This window comes from Panthera tigris, chromosome C2 (genome assembly GCF_018350195.1).
Source record: "Panthera tigris isolate Pti1 chromosome C2, P.tigris_Pti1_mat1.1, whole genome shotgun sequence".
Classification (NCBI taxonomy): domain Eukaryota; kingdom Metazoa; phylum Chordata; class Mammalia; order Carnivora; family Felidae; genus Panthera; species Panthera tigris.
Window position 1 is genome coordinate 10,802,704 of NC_056668.1, and position 14,313 is coordinate 10,817,016.

A 14,313-nucleotide genomic window follows, 5' to 3' on the forward strand; every position below is an offset into this window, starting at 1 on the left:
GATGGATGCATGGATAGATGAGTGAATGGATAAGTGGATGGACAGAAGGATGGAGGGATGGGTGGATGGATGGAAGGATAGATGGATTGATGGACAGATGGATGGACGGAAGGATTGATGGATGGATGGATAGATGGAAGGATGGATGCATGGATAGATGGATGCATGGATAGATGAGTGAATGGATGAGTGGATGGATGGATGGACGGATGGAAGGAAGGATGGACGGACAGATGGATGCATGGATTGATGGATGCATGGATAGATGAGTGGATGGATGGATGGATGGATGGGGATTTCAGATGCAGAGGAGCAAGAGGTCATTGAGAAAGAATAGGAAAATAATGGGGCATGTTCTCCTCTCCCTAGCCAATAGAGCATTAAGCAGCTCGGTGTTTTAATACAAATTGCCAGGCTGCTAGAACAACAAGAATGAAAGAGGGAGAAAAAGAGATGTAATTGTGTTGGGATAGGGCAATAGATGAGAAAAGAAAAGCTTTGTTTTTAAATTTTTATTCTCAGAGTGGTTAGCTAAAGAGTGAGTGACTGAGAAGGGCAGGAAAGAACGTGCCAGAGGATGGAAATGCTCCATGCCTTGACTGAGCAACACGTGGAATAAAAGCAGCAACAAGTGTGCATTTGCCCAAAACTCACTAAACTGCATACTTACAGTGGGTGCATTTTATTATATATAAAGTACACCTCAATAAAGTTGACTTGAATTTTAAAAATCAGGATAAAGGGGGAAAAAATTCCAAAACCTGTTCCGTGAGCAACAATTGAGGGAAAGTCTTCATTCTCCACATCCTAGTAGAAATATTTCCCAAGTGTATAGTGCTTTTTTTTAATGTTTGTTTAGTTATTTTGAGGGGGGAGGGGCAGAGAGAAAGAGAGAGAATCCCAAGCAGGCTTTGCACAGTCAGTGAAGAGCCTGATGTGGGACTCAATTCCACGAACTGTGAGATCATGACCCAAGCCAAAGTCAAAAGCCAGATGCCCAACCTGACTGAGCCACCCAGGCACCCCTAAAATGCTTTAATATTTTTAAAACAATATTATACAGCAAGGCCAAGCAGCATCCCAAATTAGAGTGTAAACATTTGAATGAGCTTTTCTAGAAGAACTTGGTATGTCCAAGTTGATTTTTAAGTCATATTTATTTTCTTAAAGTTTCATGTACAGGACTAATTCTTTTTACATGTTCAGAAGGAACACATTGCTAATTCAATAATTACATACATATAATCAGTGGTAAATGAAATGGACTTTATAGAGTGTCTTTAATGCCAACCCAGACTCTCATGAGGCCTCGGGCCACAGTGACATATGGGACCAGGAAATACATTTGCAGTGATGAACCATTGGAAATAAACCACTGGAAAAAGACACAAACAAAAACCCCACTTTTCTGCTAGGTCAGTTTTCTTTTTGAAGCTTCTAAAACATTTTTCTTGCAAATTACACAAAATGTGCATCATCAATCTTTTGCTTACAGAGATAAAAAAAAAATGTTTAAGCACCACAAATGATGGAGAAATAATTTTTAAAAGCTACATAGGATCACCCATAACCATTACAAATAATGGCTTGTACCACACACGCATGTTTATGCTTTACAAATTCTGGCATTCTTCATGTGGTTTTATTATGGGCTCAGTTGCCAAATATCCTCTTTTAATTGAGTTAAATTCACAATTTTTACACAGTACATAGTTCCAGTTGGTCTTTATAGCAAGTGTTTTGTGAACTGTTTTTTGTGAAAAACAGTTGCTTTATAGCAACTGTTTGCAGAGGTGCTAGCAAGTGAGTATGGAGAATTTTGTTAAAATACACTTATATTGAGGGGTGCCTGGGTGGCTCAGTCGGTTAGGCGTCCGACTTTGGCTCAGGTCATGATCTCACGGTTCGTGAGTTCGAGCCCCGCATCGGGCTGTGTGCTGACAGCACGGAGCCTGGAACCTGCCTTTGGATTCTGTGTCTCCCTCTCTCTCTGCCCCTTTCCTGCTTGCACCCTGTCTCTCTCTCTCAAAAATAAATAAACATTCAAAAATTAAAAAAAAACAAAAAACCACACTCATGTTGAATAACCAAGAATGGAGAACATCACATAGATTAAATTGCAGCTGGCACAATATAGCTCGTTTCTATGAACGCATTACACGCGACAAACCCAATCACGGGGAATGCTATCGAGGAAACAAATGTGATGAGGGCAAATGCATTCACCGCCTTCACCCCCAACACCCCCCAATCTGGGTTTGCCACCAGCTCCTTTGCTGATACTGGGCACTAAGGAAGCCGAGTACCCAGGAAGCTCAAGGCACCGTTTACCTTTGGGAAAATAGGCGATCACATGGAAAGAGAAAGTAAACAGGTGGACTGAGCTGCTTGCCAATCTCAGAAGGTGAGTTCCTGAACCAGACTTCATTGCATCTTGGGCTTATTGGTTTGGTTTTTTTGTTTTTTTTTTTTTTTTCATTCATTCAGGCAAAATGTGCCCAGATCCAAACTCTTTTTTTTTTTTTTTCTTTTAATGTCTTTATTTCTACGCAGGACCATTAGGCCTGTCCCTCCTCCACTGTTCCTTGTCCCCGGGACTGGTGATACCCTTCACCCAGCTCAGCCTGGAAATCCTGGGGTCACTCTGACTGTCCTCTTTCGCGCTCCCCCCCTTGCGATGAGATTATCCTGGATTAACAGGGTAGGGCCTAAATGCAACCACGAGGGTCCTTATAAGAAGGAAGCAAAGAGAGTTGACTACAGAAAAGACTGAGATGCTACGCTCCTGGCTTTGAGGATGGAGGGGCCCTGAGCCCAGACATGTAAGGAACACGACCCCCGAAGCTGGAACAGGCGAGGAAAAGGAGTCTCCCTTCGAACATCCAGAGGGAGGTCAGCTTTGCCAACGCCTTGACTTCCGCCCTGTGAAACTCATTTTACTCTGGCCTCCAGAAAGAACCGAAAGAGAATGAATGTGGATTAAGCCATCAGGTGTGTGGTAATCTGCTACAGCAACAGTAGGAAGCTAATACCCCCTCTGACTTAGAATGCAATTTAGGGGCGCCTGCGTGGCTCAGTCAGTTAAGCACCTGACTCTTCGACTCAGGTCATCGTCTCGTGGTGCGTGAGTTCAAGCCCGGCATCGGGCTCTGAACTGACAGAATGGAGCCCGCTTGGGATTCTCTCTCCCTTTCTCTCTGCCCCTCCCCTGCCTTGCACTCTCTCTCTCTTAAAGTAAATAAATAAACTTTAAAAATACATATATATATATATTATATTATAATATAATTATATTATATTATAATATAATTATATTATAATTATATTATATTATAATATAATATAATTATATTATAATTATAATTATATATATACGTATATATACATATATATATACGTATATATATATAATGCAATTTAAAATCCTTACCTGGCTCTGAGACCTCCTCACGTACTCTCTCTCCCTGGCGCGACCCGATCCAGCTACACCAACATCCGAACACTCCCTCGTGTTCAAGTTTGCCAAAGATAATGCTTCCGTGCAGTTCCCAGCAAAAATGCTGACAGAGGCATGGATGGCAAATTTCAGGCCTTCACCGTGGGCCCCGAATACTAGAAATACTGAGTTTCTTCCGGGGGAGGAAAGTTCCCCACAGACGGATGGTGTCAGACCCCCAGGGCGTGAGATGACCCCTATTGCCCCAGCCTGGTGATGCCAGGTGGGCGAGGCAGCAGGTGGACCACCGAGCCAGCTTTGGAAATCCTGAATCACCAAAAAAATTCAGAGTGCTTTCTGGAAATAAAGTTTCCTCCCCAGGGAGCAGGTCATTTGAATCTTGCCTGGGAGTCACGCCTGGGATGCTCCGAACGAGGATAGCGGTTTTCAGTGAGGCAGAAGCAAGTGACCGGCAGATGGCCCTACGGGCTCAAGTTTGGGGGACATTCCCACTCCTAATGCTCAGTCTTGGGTGCTTGCAGCAGAGAACCCAAGTCACTTGAAGCAAGGGTCTGGGTGGGTTGGGTGGGGAGCTCTACAAGGCCACACGGACAGATCCCTGGCAGAGACACGGGCTGGGAGAGAGGAGGCCTCAGGCATACGCGCTGCCTGCCCCCTCCCAGTGCCAGGGTCCCGATGATGGAGGACAAATGACTGGGAAAAGGCTGAGGATCTAGGAAGCTGAGCCTGGGCCTGGGGGACGCCCCTGAGCTGCAGCCTCCGGTGCCTGCCCGCCGGCCAAGCCAGCAGCGCCCCCTGCTGCCCGAACTGAGCCGCACACATTCAGAGAGCAGGAAGAGGAACCGGAAGTTCTCAGGGGGGCTCCGGAAGGGGAGGCAGAGAGAGGGACGTGGGCCGGTCGTGGGGGGAGGGAAGAGAGGTCCACAGCGGGGTGTCCCTGGTCTGAAGAGCTAGTCCCTTTATCCCCAGCCACCAGAGAGTTCCCTGGGCTTAACTGGGCTGAGGCGTGTGTCCCAGGGTTGGACAGTGAAGCTGTGTGGGGGTCGAGGGGGTGTGGTTAGGGCAACATGGTCAAAATGGCCCCCAAGATTCCCAACCCTGCTTCCGGTGAACAGGACCTGAGGGGATATCACCCCCCATGATTATATTACTTTATGTGGCAAAAGGGATTTTGCCTTTAGAACTCAGTGCCCTACTCACTGACTGGGTTAATCAAAAGGAAAATTGTCCTGGGTGGGCCTGGCCTAATCAGGGGAGCCCTTAAAGTTGAAAAGAAGCCGCAGCAAGGCTCTCCTGCTAGCAGGAAGAGGTGAGCTGCCCGGTTGTGAGAGGAGGACCAGGTGACAAGGACCCCCACAGGGCAGCTTCTAGAAGCTGGGAGCTGTCCCTGGCCAGCAGCCAGTAAGAAAAAGAAGACCTTGGTCCTAAAACTGCAAGGAAATGAATTCTGCTAACAACTGCATGAGTGTGGAAAAGGGCCCTGAGCACAGGTAAGACCCTGGCTCTGCCTAACACCTTGATTTCATGGTGGTCTCACCTAGGGAGAGAACCTAAGCAGAGGACCCAGCCAACCCACACCGGGACGCCCGACCCACAAAAACTGCGAGGTGATCAATGTGTCTTGTTTTAGAATTCTGTGTTGTTGGTAATTAGTTGTGCAGCAGTAGGGTGTAAGGTGTCACCTCAGAGGGGGCGTGTGACCTCTTCATTGAGGCCAGGCTCACATAGCCAGAAGGCCAGCACCCTTCTTGGGAGGCCATTGGGCTCTTGGGAGCCATCAACCCCAAACAGACCTGAGCCGTCCTCAAACTATCCCTGTACTGCATGCCACAATTTAACTTTTTTTTAACATTTATTTATTTTTGAGAAAGAGGGAGAGAGAGAGTGCACGGAGGAGGGGCAGACAGAGAGAGACATAGAATCCGAAGCGGGCTCCAGACTCTGAGCTGTCAGCGCAGAGCCCCAGGTGGGGCTCGAACTCATGAACCGTGAGATCATAACCTGAGCTGAAGTTGGACACTTAACTGACTGAGCCACCCAGGCGCCCCAGGCCATGACTATTTAAACATTGATTTCTTGCCTCTCTCCCTTTTTTTGAGAGGAAGGGAGAGAGCGTGAAGGAGAGGGACAGAGGGAGAGAGACAGAATTTCAAGCGGGTTCCATGCTCAGCATGGAGCCCGGTGTAGGGCTCGATCCCATGACCCTGGGATCGTGACCTGAGCCAAAAATCAAGAGTTGGATGCTCAACTGACTGAGCCAAACGCGTGCTTCTCTTGCCTCTTTTGTAACGAATACGTTTACAAAAATATTTTAGTAAGCTCTTTCCTAAGCAGTTCTGCGAAAAGATACAGCTATGCGTGAGTGGTAGGTTTCATTTCTGGTTTTGTTTATTTGTTTATTTTTTGAGGGAGAGCAAGCCATGGAGGAGCAGAGAGAGACAGAGACAGAAAAATCCCAACACTGTGGGGCAGGCTGTGTCCGTGTGGCTGGTGGGACCTCAGGCAAAGCAGATGACGAAAATATCTTACGGGAGGTGTTTTCTCAACGGAGACCATGCATCCAACACGGAAAGTCCAGCCTGGTTTTCCACAGGTGCTCCGGGGGCCGGGGGCGCCGGTTCTCATCTCCACAGCCTCTGGCTGTGCCCATGTTGCGTCCGTATCTGCCCCGTCTATCTGGCCAGTGGAACTGAGCTGAAGTAGGACATCACTGAGTGATGAGAAAACATTTCAAAGACATGATTAGTCGAGGCACCCTGCAGGTGTCTGAAAAGTTGTCCCGGTGGGATCTGCAGGGCCCAGCTTAAAAGAGCTGGCACAGAGGGGACATTGCTGAGCTACTGACCTTGACCTGCAATTTGCAACAGCTGCAGCCGCTTGCTTCTGAATGCACAGTAACAATTCATTCCTGAGCACTTTCCTATAGGGGCTGAGAACCAAATAATCCCCCGATGTAAGCCATTTGACATCCAAGTGCTTGCACAACTCAACGGACAAAGATTATATGTTGAAATCATTGCCAAGCAATGTCTTTTTTTTTTTTTTTCTTTTTTTTCTTAGAGGGAGCGCACAAGCAGGGGAGAGGGGCAGAGAGAGAATCCCAAGCGTGTTGTGTGGCACAGCACCTGATTTGGGACTTGATCCCGCGGCCCTGGGATCATGATCTGAGCCAAAATCAAGAGTCAGATGCTCAACCCACTGAGCCACCCAGGCACCCTAGCGACATCTTTCTTTCTTTTTTTTTTAAATACTCTAAGGAACTCCCCTCCCCGCCCGGGTCCTTCTTGGGGATCTTGTCCAAGCCCTCCCGAGAGGGATTAGCCAGTGAGAGTTTTGGCACCCACTCGATTGTACGTTTTTCAGGCGAAGTGAGGGATGGAGAAGTCTGCACGCTGATGCTCCGCGACCTTCAGGACGCACGGTCAGAGCACGAACAGGAAGACACTGCACATCGCTCCGGAGGATTGTGGTGCCGCTTGGAGAACGTCTGGGTGCGACCCCGATGTCAAAGCATCCTGCCAGGGAAAGAGCAAGGCGCACTCGCCAGCCTGGGGGAGCCCAAGGCCTCGCGTGGCGCCTGTTTGCACTTTTCCCACCAGCCTCTGCCTCCCTTTCTGCCACACCTCCCCGGTGGCAAAGTGTGCCTCCCTCGTTAATTTCCACAAGAAATCAACAAGACGGGAAGAAGACTTTTGGTTTCATTTCGCTTTGTTTCTTCGTAAGTGGTTTCGTTGACACGTAATTGCACACGATTCACCCGTTTAACGTGTACAGTTCAGGGCGTTGGGTGTATTCACACACGTGTGCAACCAGCACACCACCGTCTGTTTTAGAGCATTTTTGTCACCTCAAAAAAACCTCCGAACCCTTCAGCTATTATCCCCCAACCTTCCTCCAACCCCCCGCCCCAAACCCCACCCCCAACCTAGTCGTAAGCAACCATGAATCTACTTCCTGTTCCTGTGGCTTTCCCCGTCCTGGACTTTCGTGCGAATGGAATCCTAGAACATGTGATCTTTTCGTGACTCGTTCCTGTCAGGCATCATGAACAGTTACGTGGTTCATCCACGTTGTGTCACGTATCAGCACTTCGTTCCTTTGTATGATGGAATAATATTCTGTTGTATACTTTGGCACATTTTCTTTATCCATTAATTAGTAGAGGGGCATTGGCTGTTGCCACTTTTCGGCTATTATGAATCATGCTGCTATGAATACTTGCATAAAAGTGTGTGGACACACTTTTGTTACTCTTGGGTCTATGCGTAGGAGCAGAATTGCTGGGTCATATGGTAACTCTATGTTTAATCATTTGAGGACTGGCCTGTCTCCCAAAGCAGCTGAACCATTTTGCACGCCCACCAGGAGTGTATGAGGGCTTGGATTTTCTCCACCTCCTCACCGATGCTTAGCGTGACCTGACTTTTTCGGTCTGGTCACCCAGTGGGTATGAAGTGACATCTCACTGTGGTGTGCGTTTCCTTTTCCCTGGGGCAAGTGATGTGAAGCATCTTTTCCTGTGCATGAGGGGCTACTCATTTTGGCTCTAGAGGAGGGGTTTCATCTTGCAGAACACTCTACCATCTCATTCTCCCTCCCCCTGCCGCCTCCTCTTCTGCCCTCCTGAATCCCACCCAACCCAAACACGCACTCAGATCCAGACTTTTCACTCCCCCCACCCCCCCGAAGGCCCAGTGCCAGTCAGCACGGCTCAGGGTCTGCCACAGTGGGCTTGCCTGACAAAGCCAAGGCTTCTCACAGCAGCTGCTTGGATGAAGTGTTCTCTATCTTCTTCCCCTCTGCGTAACTGGTATACAGCAGGGGCCTACTAGTAGATGGCCCTTTGCATGTACAGGTGTTTATATGGGTTCACTGCTTTGGAGTGCTACAAATTCACAAGGCGAGGAGCTCCTCCAAAAATTCAGCGGGAAGGAAAGGGTTTGGTGCCGTATGTTGAAATTCTGGACCCCCAAACAGCCCACTTTTCCTAAAGATTTATTTCCCTTAAGGTAAAAACAGATGGTTTTCGAAGGAAGGGGGAGGCTCAGGAAGATGAGAAATTCACCCACACCTGGTGGTAAGCCATGATGAGATTCGTATGGGAGCTCAGAAATTCTAGAAGAAGGGAAACTGCTGTGGCTTAATAAGGAATGTCATGATCTCTGGTCGTGTGCCATTAGCAGCCTGGGTTGAATTCCAGTCTTAGGCGGTGCCCTGAGCATCAGTTTGCACTTACGTGTCAGTAGAGAACCGTCGACAGTGCACTCTTGCCAACGGATGGAGGGGCCAGTGGGCCGAGTTGTCAGGCGGAGTCAGGTGAGGGGGTGTGGAAGGTTGGGGTTGGGTGAGGATGGGCTTCCCCAATCAGAGCACAAGGTGAGCTCCATCCAGGTAAGCACCAGAGTATTAGGGTATTAGGAGTGGCTAAAAGCAAGGACTCCAAGGTTAAGAGTACACCATATAAAGGACAGGACACGTCCTGGCATGAAAAGACTAATCTGGGTTTTGGTCACTATTCCTGGTTGGTGGAAAGAGATGAGAAACTAACAAGCTCAGTGACTTTCTCAAATAAGCAAACCACCCTTAGGCCAGCTTCTTCTTCACCTGTTGAATTCATTCATTCACCTCTGAACAGTTATTGGGTACCAACTAGGTGCCCAAAACAGGGCTAACCGCTGGAGAGAGAGAGATAAGGCAAAAATCCTTACAATCCAGCCAGGATTGAATGCGAGGGGAAGGGTTTGGCCTTTCCACCCAAGAGAGGCTCCTTCGGCTAAGGCGATGCTAATGTTGATTCTCATGAGAAGGACTCTGGCACAAAGATCAAGAAAGGAAAGGCCCCTGAGATGGTTGGCCCAAACAGTAAACACATGTAGAAGTAGAGTGTCTCCTATGCCCCCAATCCCCAGGCATCAGCATTCCTACTCTTGAGGCTTGAGACTTCCAGGCCCACACCCATGGTTGGTGATGACACCAAGTTCAAAGCCCGCCTTGAGATCTAGTGATCCTCCAGGGCTTACAGAAGTGTGGGGTTGGTATGGAGCCCACTGTTTCTGGAGCCCCGAATGTAGCAGAGGTGTGTTAACCTCTTGACTAAAGGTTAACAGAGGCTGCCTTTCGTCTGCAGAAGCTCTGGACACTCAAGCTGCAGAGTGGGGACCTGCCAAGGATAAGATCATAGTTCACGGCGGGTTCTCATGTCTGGGTTTGTCCCTGGGACACTGGCACTGGCCCGACTACTTAAAGCTTTTACCAAGCCTTACACTCCCCCACGCTTCTGTAATATTCCCATAAGCTTACCAACAACCATGCCTGTCGGACCCAGAGGTCACCCGCCCCACCCTGCCCTCAGGGGCCTGAGATGCTGTCCGCAGGCCCCGAAACCAGTAAGATGATCTCATTTTCCTTCTCAGACCATTGAGTGTCTCCTTCTGGGACAAGTTCTACCTGGAGAACTGCTGTCATCCTCTGCCTGGAGCAGACTGCTTCTGAGTTGAAGAATGTGGGAGCCCTTTTTCCATTTTCTCTCTGAGCAGTAACTTATCACACGGACAGCCGTGACTTGCCCCATCCTACTCTCTGCTGTGACTCGTACGTAATTCCCCTTCCGTGAGACTGGGGACGGCCTTCCTCTGATCAGCTCCTTTGGGTTTCTTGGACCGCCCAACTTCCACAGCAGTGCAGCTCCTTACCTGGCGTTTACCCGTGCTGGACCCCCCCTTTGCTGAAGCTGGGGACAGCAGTGATGGGCCAGAACAGGTCCTGCGGCTTTGGGTCCAGGGTGGCTGACTCTGGAGGGATGTCCCCCAAAGGCTCACCTCCCTCATCCACCCCAGAGCAGAAGTTGGCAGGCTGTTGAAGCACCTAATATTCTCTCTCTCTCTTTTTGAGAGAGAGAGACTCTTAAGCAGGCTGCACCCCCAGCTCAGAGCCCAGTGCTGAGCCCAACTTGGAGCTCAGTCTCACTGATGAGGTTTTGGAGTCATGGGAATTCGGAGCCAATGGCCAAGAAAGTATTTTTGAGATGTCTTTGGTACAGGAAAGGTGATTTTTTTTAGAGCACAGGGACAGGACCCGTGGGCAGAAAGAGCTACACTGGGGTTATGAAGCGTGACTGGTTATATACTATGGAGTTGGGGGAGATACAGTCAAGAGGAAGTTTCTTAAAGGGATTTCCATATACCAAGGAGGCTCACAGGTGACTGGAGCCCTAGCTATTGTCCAGCTAAGGTTATTTTTCCCTCTAGCAAAGCATTAACATTAAGACAGTAGGGAGTTCCTGGAGATGAAGTTATTGATGAGTTTGCCTTTTTCTTGTAATTTACCAAGATGTTTGTAAATTGACGGAGACTCTATCAGTTTAACCATTTGTTTTCTGTCCTTTCCTTTGTTCTTGGGCAGCCAAGAGTGCCTGAGGAATGGTACACAGATCCCACCTGGGGGTGGAAGGGTGTCACCACGTGTCAGCCTGCCTTATGCTCCTACCCCGGCATCACAACAGTGAGATCATGACCTGAGCTGAAATCAAGAGTCACCTGCTTAAACGACTGAACCACCCAGGCGCCCCAAAGCAGCTAATTTTAGGGAACACTAATGTTAACCTACCTTTTGGATAAGTAGGAAGTTACGACTTGAAGCCGGGCACCTGGGCTAAGCTCCCAGAGAAACCGGCACACCGGCCACCGGCCACCTCAGTGTTCGTGTTTCAAAGAGGTGGCTCCAAGGCCCCCAAGAGAGACATTCCTGAGAAGCAAAACTGGTAAGGGGCTTACTTCATTTTTTGAAAGACTTTCATGCGTCTCAAAGAGACAGCAAAGATTCTAAAGGAAACACCCTAAGAAAAGGGAGGGAGGGAGTTTTCTTTCCCTTTGGGCCCAGGGAAAATCTTCTTTCTTTCGACCTGTGTTTCCCTGATGCTGCCTGGGACGGTAGTCCCAGGTCGCTGCTCGAAGAGCCCATGTGGTCCAGGGGAATGGCCCTCCTTTCCCCACTGGCTGGCTGCTCTGCTGTTGGACCACTGGCCAGGACTGGATCCTCAGACCTCTCTTCTCCAAGGGGGGGTCTCAGCAAGTCCCTTGGCATCGAGGACCATCACGACACGCACGTGTGTGTCCCTAGCCCGACTCCCCTCTGAGCTTCATATTCAACCTACAACTGCCCACATCTAGAGGTGGACTTTGGAGGGCATCCCAAACTTCGCGTGTTCAAAAGACACACTTCTTAAAATTTCCCCCCAACTTCCCCATCGCAGTTAATGGCGCCAGCCTCCACATGCTCACTCAAGTCAACTCTTGCTGTCCTTGATGGCTCTCCCAACCTCTTGGGCTCAACCACATTATTCAGAGCCATTCAGGGACTGCTAACAGCTCTGCCCCGAAATGTTTCTCAGAGCTGTTTACTTCTGTCTCTCCTCTGAAACCAGCATCGTTCAAGCCCCATAATATCTCACATAGACCGTGTGGGTGCTCAGTTCATGCTCTGGAGAGAATGAATGAGCAATGGGGTTGGTTTCTCATTGACCTCTAATATGTGCCTGTTCCCAGTGGTTCTAAAAAGCCTTATCAGCAGATGAAATTTATCTTCCAGGAAACTTTGAAATTACATGTCATGAAAGATATGATATTAACAAGGGGCTGGTGAAATGCAGAGGTCATTAGTCTTTGAGTTGCAAGTCCTCCTGATAAAAAAAAAAAAAAGAGAGACTAACAGCTTCTGTATTGCAAAGGATCTATGGATCCATTCATCCTCAGCAACATGGAGGCCAAGTGTTGATCATAAAATGCTTCTTAATTCTCCTAGGCTGTTACATGTTATCGAGATATATACATACACAAATCTGTACATATCTCAAAACTAGAAAAAGAATAGAGAATAATATCATTATTACCCATGTAGCTGAACCCAACTGTATTGTAACTTAATATTTTGCAATTTGTGCTTCAGATTTTATATACATATAAAATAGTACAGGGGCACCTGACTGGCTCAGTCACTTAAGCATCCAACTCTTGATTTCAGCTCAAGTAGTGATCTTGGGTTTGTGAGATAGAGCCCCATATCGGGCTCTATGCTCAGTGCGGAGCCTGCTTGGGATTCTCTCCCACTCTCTCTGCCTCTCCCCCCCCCCCACTCTCTCTCCCTCTCTCAAAATAAATAAATAAATTTAAAATATGATCGGTAGAAATGAGACCCTCTATCGCCCCTTCCTAGATTCTATTTCCCTTCCTCCCTCTGCAGAGGTAACTGCAATCAGGAACTTGGTGTTTATAATCTCATGTGGGTTTCTGTTGCAAGGTGTTTTTTTTTTTTTTTTTTTTTTTTTTTTACCACAATTCTTGGGATTCATGGTCTCAATGCTTAGAAGAATAAAGAGGCGGACACAAAGTGAGCAGCAGGCAAAAGTCTGTTAGAGCATAAGATCAGAAAGGAAGAATAGTAGGAAAACTCTCTTTACAGAGAGGGGACATCGGAAAGCGGATGCCCGAGGACTATAGGCAAGGGTCCTTGTTTTCTAAGGTTCTGGTCAGCCCTCTTCCTCCGCTTCCCCCTTGTTCCTTCTCACGTTCTACCCTTATTGGCTTGTAGCTCTAGGTTCTGGGGTGTCCATTCCTGATTGGCTCGTTTCCATTGCATGAGGGGTGGTCTATGGCCATACTTAGGTCTTTATAGTCAAATTCCTGAGGAAAATCCAAGGGGGAGTAGGTGGGGTCTGTTCCATTCTTCAGAGGAACCTTACTCTGGAGGGGGCTTGCTGTGGTCAGATACTCCCAGGATTGTTCCAAAAGAGGTGTTTTTTCCCCACCCAGGGACCTCAGGTCCTAATCTTTCCCTCTCTGCCTACTGAATCCTATCTTCTCCTATCATTTGTATGCATTTAGACTAAATTTTCTAAGTCAGTAAGCAAGATGGTGTGAACCAGACTAAGGCCATCTTGGACAAACCTGCTGGGCTGACCCTGGTCTGTGATTCTTTGAAAAGGTCTTAAGCATAGCACCTCCCCCACATTCTCTCCTTTTGTTTAAGGGCACCTTTAAATGCACCCTCAGGGCATAACATCCTTGATCTGCCCTGGAGATAGGACAATGACACGCAACTATTTTCAGACATTCTCCTCTTAGGTGGTCCCTCAGCTATACTCCCAGCCTCTAGGGTTATAAAAGCTGGTCTTAAACTAGGTGGGGTTGGGGAGATCTAGTTGACTGGCGGCCATCCAGGACATACCTCTGTCTGTAAATCCTGTGAATAAACCATTTCTCATCCAGACCCACTTGTTGGCCTTTTTCTTTTGTCTTACAGCTCTTCTGGCCTTCCGAGGTCTTTTTACAGACGCCTCCCTGTCATGGAACAAAGGTATAGTTTGTTTTACCAATGGTAAATTTTAAAAACGGGGGGTGCCAGGGTGGCTCAGTCGGTTGAGTGTCCAACTTTGGCTCAGGTCATGATCTCACGGTGCGTGAGTTCGAGCCCCGTGTCAGGCTCCGTGCTGACAGCTCAGAACCTAGAGCCTGCCTCGGATTCTGTGTCTCCCTCTCTCTCTCTCTCTCTCTCTCACCCCCTCCTCCACTCATGCTCTGTCTCTCTCTGTCTCAAAAATAAATAAACGTTAAAAAAATCAATTTAGAAATAGATATTTTTCGGTATTATTGGGCAAATTACTTTTTAAAATTCAACATTTTTTAACATTTATCCATGTGGATACACATTCTGATTCATTCTTTGTGCATTCTTCCTTCTTTCCTACCATTCAGGTTTATTAACACACAAGTAATGAGCGTCAGCTCAATTAATTTTCGTAAAGTGAACATATCCATGGAACCACCAGCGAGAGCAAGAAAGAAGATGTTAATTACACTCCC

At 47.9% G+C, this 14,313-nt stretch overlaps 1 long non-coding RNA gene across 1 annotated transcript; it reads left to right on the forward strand.

Moving 5' to 3' along the window:
- Positions 1 to 4,360: 4,360 nt before the first annotated feature.
- On the forward strand, positions 4,361 to 7,590 carry LOC122230518. The gene is made up of 3 exons (XR_006207507.1): positions 4,361 to 4,947; positions 5,866 to 6,050; positions 6,821 to 7,590. It is a non-coding gene; the product is annotated as an uncharacterized LOC122230518 (long non-coding RNA).
- Positions 7,591 to 14,313: the final 6,723 nt, after the last annotated feature.